The sequence below is a fragment of the Solanum stenotomum genome, chromosome 6 (assembly GCF_019186545.1).
Source record: "Solanum stenotomum isolate F172 chromosome 6, ASM1918654v1, whole genome shotgun sequence".
NCBI classification, from domain to species: domain Eukaryota; kingdom Viridiplantae; phylum Streptophyta; class Magnoliopsida; order Solanales; family Solanaceae; genus Solanum; species Solanum stenotomum.
In genome coordinates, this window is record NC_064287.1 from 25,959,866 (window position 1) to 25,967,624 (window position 7,759).

At 32.4% G+C, this 7,759-nt stretch overlaps 2 pseudogenes; both read left to right on the top strand.

The window, feature by feature from the left end:
- Positions 1–249: 249 nt before the first annotated feature.
- LOC125868618 (uncharacterized) lies at positions 250–891 on the top strand (annotated as a pseudogene).
- A 45-nt stretch (positions 892–936) lies between these two features.
- LOC125868619 (uncharacterized) lies at positions 937–6,750 on the top strand (annotated as a pseudogene).
- Positions 6,751–7,759: the final 1,009 nt, after the last annotated feature.

A 7,759-nucleotide genomic window follows, 5' to 3' on the forward strand; every position in this document is an offset into this window, starting at 1 on the left:
CTCAATCTTTTATTGGTGTTTCTTCATCTACTAATATCAAATGTTCTTTTTATCTATGCGAAGAATGTGAGTAGCAACATGATTATTTTATTAGTCGTGTTTAAGAACTCACGGATATTTTTAAGGAAATGACTTATAACATTGATGTTTATACATGCATCCAAGAAGATTTCACAACCTTTTAAGTGTAGGAGGTTGAAAAAATCTATTTCCCAATCATTATCTATAATTAGTGAAAGAAAAAAATCAATGACTACTGCTCCAGTATCACACTCAAACCCAAAAGACAAGGAGAAGGAGAAGGAGAAGGAAGAGAAGGAGAAGGAAGAGGAGGAGAAGGAGAAAGAGCAGGAGAAGGAGGAGGAGGAGAAGGAGAAAGAGCAGGAGAAGGAGGAGGAGGAGAATGAGAAGGAGAAGGAGTAAGAGAAGGAGTAGGAGAAGGAGAAAGTGAAAAAGAAAGCGAAAGAGAAAGCGAAAAATAAAGAGAAGAAAGGCGAAGTCGTCAGTTGTGATGTGAAGCAACAATATTCATTTGAAGGTTTTAACATTGATGGCGAGGGTCCAACTGAACTAATGTCATCCTTCTCGCAATGGATAAACGAGGGTCTTTACAAGCATCATGCAAAAAAGTAAAATCGTTCAACTATTATTAGTATTTCTTTTTGTTGTCCACTAAATAATTATTTATAATGATTACACAATTGCAGAAGAGACAAGGACGATCACTACTTAGCCAATTGCTCGGATCTTGAGTTCATACAACTTGATTTTGTAGTTGCATTTCCAAAGAAGAAGTACTAATTCTACGGAATGTCACAGCCCAATAAGTGCTGGACTGATGAGGTAAATCCATGCCCACTTTTATCGATTGATCAAGACAAGAATACATAAAAATAAATTGATACAGAAATACACTTGTTGATGAATCTATGTAGCATGTGGATGTCATTTTATACTATTTGCGGAAGAAGTCGAAGCAACAAAGTCATTCAAATATCGATATACCACTACTAATTATTTTTTTAAAACATACATTGACAATGCCAGTATTGTTCCTGAATATGAGAATAAAATCGTTGGCACTATCAAAGAGTTTGGTATACCTAGTTGACTGCCTTGGCACCTCACAGATGAGGTTTATGTCCCTGTAAATTGTAATGGGGAGTTTCATTGGGTCTTGGCAGTCGTTGTATTGAAGGAACGGTGCATAAAGGTGTATGATTCGATGTCCTCATCTAGGACTAATAGAAAATTATGCTCCGAGATTCAAAAGTTGTCTACATTATTGCCAAAGTACCTTGAATCCAGCATATTTTTTTTATCAAAAAGACCGAACCAACTGGTCACTTCTTGAATCATACCAAGGAAAGAACAAATCTCACCCATTCGAAGTCAAACATGTTACTGGTATTGCCCAACAAGCAAGCAATAGTCTGTAAGTATCACAATATTTTTCTTGTCTTACCACTATTGAAATGTGATGTTATTATATTTTCTAATTGATGATATACCATTCAGAGATTGTGGACTTTTTGTTGCTGCATACACTGAGTTTTTGAATGATGGACTACAAGTACTATCTTATGGAATTAGTTCTGAAACCCTTCACATGAGATATGCTTCACTCCTATGGAATTATGGGATTTTAAAGGTTCGGTGTTGCAATGTTAGTAACAATGAAGACCCAAAGAGGCCTAGACCTAAAAAAGCAAAGTTCGATGAAAATGTTGTGGTTACCACCCTTTATTAGATTGATGGTAATGTATACCATTGTGAATTAGCTTTTTGTTGATAAGTTTATAAAACAATTGGTGAAGTGTTCATTTTTGCTGATAATATTAATATTAATGATTATTATTATTATTTTTATTTTGTTGGAACAAATGTCAATTATGATGGAAAGGAAGAAATGTGGTGTATGTGGCAACATATATAACCTCCGTTGTAAAAAACACTACAAAATTATCTGCATGTGCCCCACCAGAAAGGATATATATGGCAACATATGTCACAGAAAGAGGATATGTGGTAACATATGTCACAGAAAGGAGATATGTGGCAACATTATATTGTCACCAATTGTTCATTTTTGCTGATAAAATTAATATTAATGATTATTATTTTTATTTTGTTGGAACAAATGTCAATTATGATGGAAAGGAAGAAATGTGGTGTCTATGGCAACATATATAATCTCTATTGTAAAAAACACCACAGAATTATCTGCATGTACCCCAATAGAAAGGATATATGTGGCAATATATGTCACACTTTGAATTGTCAAAGTTCAATAAAAAATTAAAAAGCTTTAAAACAATCGTGCCTTCATTTTTCCTTCTCTCCTATCTCTCCTCTCCTTTATAAAAGGTCATTTCGTTGCATATCCCAAATTTAATTTATTTTTACTAAGTTCCATTTTCTTTTCTCTTCTTTCCTTTCTCTCGTTCCATTATTCCTTCACATATCAAATTGTTGCGATATTTTCTACAACATCAGTGGTAATCTGTTGCGTTCCTCTTCTACAACAAGGCATCGTTGCCCTCATCATTTCTAGTTATTCGTTGATATCTTCTCAATTAAAAATTTAATTAGGGTTTTGAACTACTTACTAGTATTAAATCATGACGTTTTTATTGTTTTTATCACTTATTTGTTTGTAGGATGGTTGAGTTGTTATTCCTTTTTGAAATATTATCTGATTTCAAAAGCTTAACATCAAAAAACACATTTTAGGATATACAAATGATGCCACATATGACATGTTTGTTGTAATTTTTCCAACATAACGTGCATATGTGGCCACATACGACGCTTCAAGGATGGGTTAATCGATAAATTAAGCGATTTAGGAATGGAAAAATGTCAAATTGGACCAAATTTTAGTACATTGGACCATAATTAAGCAATAAAAATATGCTATAACACATAGAACAACGATTTAAAAGGGTGTTATATAACTATCATATTGAGTTACTTGGTCATTGTATGATGAACTAGTGGTATAATAGTCTTTGTAAAAATAGTTGATAGAATTGATGAAGGTTGTTGTATTAGACCATAATTTTGTACTTAGACATGTTGTAGGACGATATATTAGTGTTACATGTTGAATTAGTGACAATTTAATTGAATTAACCCCAAAAAGCACATTTTAGGATATACATATGATGCCACATATGACATGTCTATTGCAATTTTTCCAACATAACGTGCATATGTGGCAAAAGATGATGCTTCAAGGATAGGTTAATCGATAAATTGAGCAATTTAAGAATGAAAAAAATGTCAAATTGGAACAAATTTTAGCACTTTGGACCATAATTAAGCAATAAAAATATGCTATAACACTTGGAAGAACGATTTGCAAGGGTGTAATATAACTATCATATGGAGTAACTTGGTCATTGTATGATGAACTAGTGGTATAATAGTCTTTGTAAAAATAATTGATAGAATTGATAAAGGTTGTTGTATTAGACTATAATTTTGTACTTAGACATGTTGTAGGACTATATATTAGTGTTACATGTTGAATTAGGTGACAATTTAATTGAATTAACCTCAAAAAGCACATTTTAGGATATACACATGTTACCCAATATGACATGCCTGTTGCAGTTTTGCCAATAGAACGTGCATATGTTGCCACATATGTCACTTCAAGGATGGGTTAATCTATAAATTGAGCAATTTAGAAATGAAAAAGTGTCAAATTGGAATAAATTTTAGTACTTTGGACCATAATTAAGAAATAAAAATATGCTATAACACTTGGAACAACGATTTACAAGGGTGTTATATACCTATCATATGGAGTTACTTGGTCATTGTATGATGAACTAGTGGTATGAGAGTCTTTGTATAAATTATTGATAGAATTGATGAAGGTTATTGTATTAGACTTTAATTTTGTACTTAGACATGTTGTAGGACTATATATTAGTGTTACATGTTGAATTATGTGACAATTTAATTGAATTAACTCCCGAAAGACTATTTTAAGATACACATATGTTGCCACATATGACATGTTTGTTGCAATTTTTCCAACAGAACATGCATATGTTGCCACATATGTCAATTCAAGGATGGGTTAATCGATAAATTGAGCTATTCAGGAATGGGAAAATGTCAAATTGTACCATATTTTAGTACTTTGGATAAAAATTAAGCAATAAAAATATGCTATAACACTTGGAACAATGTTTTACAAGGGAGTTATATAACTATCATATGGAGTTACTTGGTCATTGTATGATGAACTCGTGGTATGATAGTCTTTGTAAAAATAATTGATAGAATTGATCAAGGTTGTTATATTAGACCATAATTTTGTATTTAGACATGTTTTAGGACTATATATTAGTGTTACATGTTGAATTATGTAACAATTTAATTGAATTAACCTCCAAAAGCACATTTTAGGATATACATAGGTTGCCACATATGAGATGTTTGTTACAATTTTCCCAACAGAACATGCATATGTTGCCACAAATGTCACTTCAAGGATGGGTTAATCGTTAAATTGAGCGATTTTGCAATGGAAAGATGTCAAATTGGACCAAAATTTAGTACATTGGACAATAATTAAGTAATAAAAATATGCTATAACACTTGGAACAACGATTTAGAAGGGTGTTATATAACTATAATATGGAGTTACTTGGTAATTATATGATGAACTAGTGGTATGATAGTCTTTGTAAAAATAATTGATAGAATTGATGAAGGTTGTTGTATTAGACCATAATTTTGTACTTAGACATGTTATAGGACTATATATTAGTGTTGCATGTTGAATTAGGTGACAATTTAATTGAATTAATACCCAAAAGACCATTTTATGATATACATATGTTGTCATATATGACATGTTTGTTGCAATTTTTCCAACAGAACATGCATATGTTGCCACATATGTCACTTTAAGGATGGGTTAATCCATAAATTGAGCTATTTAGGAATGGGAAAATGTCAAATTGAACCAGATTTTAGTACTTTGGATTATAATTAAGCAATAAAAATATGCTATAACAATTGGAAAAACGATTTACAAGGGTGTTATATTACTATCATATGAAGTTACTTGGTCATTGTATAATGAACTAGTGGTATGAGAGTCTTTGTATAAATTATTGATAGAATTGATGAAGGTTATTGTATTAGACTTTAATTTTGTACTTAGACATGTTGTAGGACTATATATTAGTGTTACATGTTGAATTATGTGACAATTTAATTGAATTAACTCCCGAAAGACTATTTTAAGATACACATATGTTGCCACATATGACATGTCTGTTGCAATTTTTCCAACTGAACATGCATATGTTGCCACATATGTCACTCAAGGATGAGTTAATCGATAAATTGAGCGATTTAGCAGTGGAAAAATGTCAATTTTTTTAAATTAATTATTTTATAAAGATCAAATTCAAAAATATGTACAAAACACAAAAAGATCACCTTTTTCCCTATGACTTTACAAGAAATGAATCTATGTTGCCACACATGAAAATTTAATTAATACAAAAATTTAACTACTTCATCTATTTCTAAATCACAACTACATAATTCACAACGAAAGTGATAGAATTGATGAAAAGTGCAACAAATTGGTCTTTCTCCCAACAAATGAGGTTCTGGCACCCTTATAAAATAAATCATCATACAAAATATTTCTTTCCATAGTCATCCTTACCGACCCTCCCCGTCTCTTACCATCCTTCCAACTCCAAATGTGTCAATTTTTCTTCTTGATCCATTCACCACGAAAATCAATAGCTACAAATAATCCCTCCATTTATTGTACCTGAAGAAATTAATTAAAAAGCAATTAGTATTAATGAAGAAATGTGTAAGTCATATGTAGCAACTATTCTATGGCGAGATGTAAGTCATACGTTGCTACATATAACTGTTATGTTGTGATAGATAAATCACATGTAGAAACATGTGTAAGTCATATGTTGCTACATATAACTGTTATGTTGTGACAAATAAATCACATGTGGCAACATGTGTAAGTTATATGCAGCAACATATGGCTATCATGTTGCGAAATGCAAGTCATATGTTGCTACATATAACTATTCTGTTGCGAAACATAAATCACATGTTGTGACAAAATGTATAAGTCATATGTTGCAATTTATGACTATTATGTTGCGACCTGTAAGTCATATGTTGCTACATGTCTAAGTTATATGTTGCAGCTTGTGTAGGCTATATGTTGCAACATATGTCTATTATGTTGCGATTGAAATAACATTTATGTTGTTACATATGGCAATAATTTGTTCCAATAGTCAACTGTTGCAACATATATAACCATCGGTTGGAAACGCGAATGCAAATTATTGAAAAAATTGTAGGTACCTAGATGATGATGAATGATTTCAAAGAACTATTAATTTTACTTACCAAAACAATAGTGTGTGACCCCAATTACTTATGAAGTAATTCCAATTGATACAGAACAAAATCTGGTCCACTGATTAGATTAGCTAAATCTGATTCAAGAAGAAGAAGAAAGCTCAAGGAGTAGCAGCCAAGACCAACAATGTACGAAAAGAAGAAGAAGAAGATGAAGAGAACGGAAAGAAAGGAAAGCAAGCAAGCAAGAACGAAGCAGAAGAAGAAGAAGAGGAGTACGACAGGAGGCGGGGGGAAAATCTTTTAGTTCCCCTTTTGGTACAACTTACTCATGGCTTCCCTCCAGTTTTGGTTCCCACCAAAATTGCTTAAATTCGATTTTAGTTATTTACCCTTTTACCCCTCATTTAATTCAGTGGATCAAACTGCCCACTTATAAACTTGAGGGCAACTCTACAATTCTTAATCATTAATCACATAATTGTCACCTACACCAAATAATTAAGACTTATATCATCGTCCCTTTATTTTGACACCTTAATGTCACCTTTAATTCAATGTCCCAACAGAAATGGTGATGCATCGAATGAGAAAGGTGAATGTGTGGACCATCGCGAAGGCGACTGTACAAAGAGAAAAAGTTAAGGCCTTAAAGGCAAACAAGGTGCTACTCTGTGATATGCTGAATGTGAAAGGCAGACTCGAACGAGCTCACCGACTAAGATTCGAACACCTGAATCCTAGAGCAAAAGAAAGGCGAGCTGAAGAGTACAGGGTGATCTACCCATTGTTTTTGGTGAACCCGACTAATGTTGCCCAATGGGTCACCTATTATGTTTTTCACCAAATTTTTGGAAAATTATAAATAGCCCAAAGGAGAGAGAAAGAGAGGCATTCGTATGTGAGCAGAATTTAAGGAAAGAAACTTGAGAGAAAACACTTTACCTTTTGATAAACGCTTTCTAGTTTTTGGGGTTTTTCAACTTTGTTCTTGAAATTGATAAATTGAAGTTGAATTAACAGTGGGTTTTCTAGTAATAGTTTAATTTTATGTTACTCATGGCTTCGTTCATTAAATTTATCATTTCTTTAGTTTTTGTGATGGTTGGCTAAAACCCCAAGATCTAAGGGTGCAATTATAGGGGTGTTGATTTAATATAGTGGGTATTGTGTTATACTATGCTTTGTTGTTGTTATACATGAATTTGAGCTATTTAGCATAGGGTTAACATATGGGTTAAGGTTGCAAAATAAATTCCTACGTAAGATATCCGTCTGATCCTCGAAAGAGATTGATTGGAGTGGATAATTAGTCCGATACTAGCAATTTAGGTTTGATGTTTGTAACTTGCTTGAAAATAGAGCTTATGGGAGATCTATT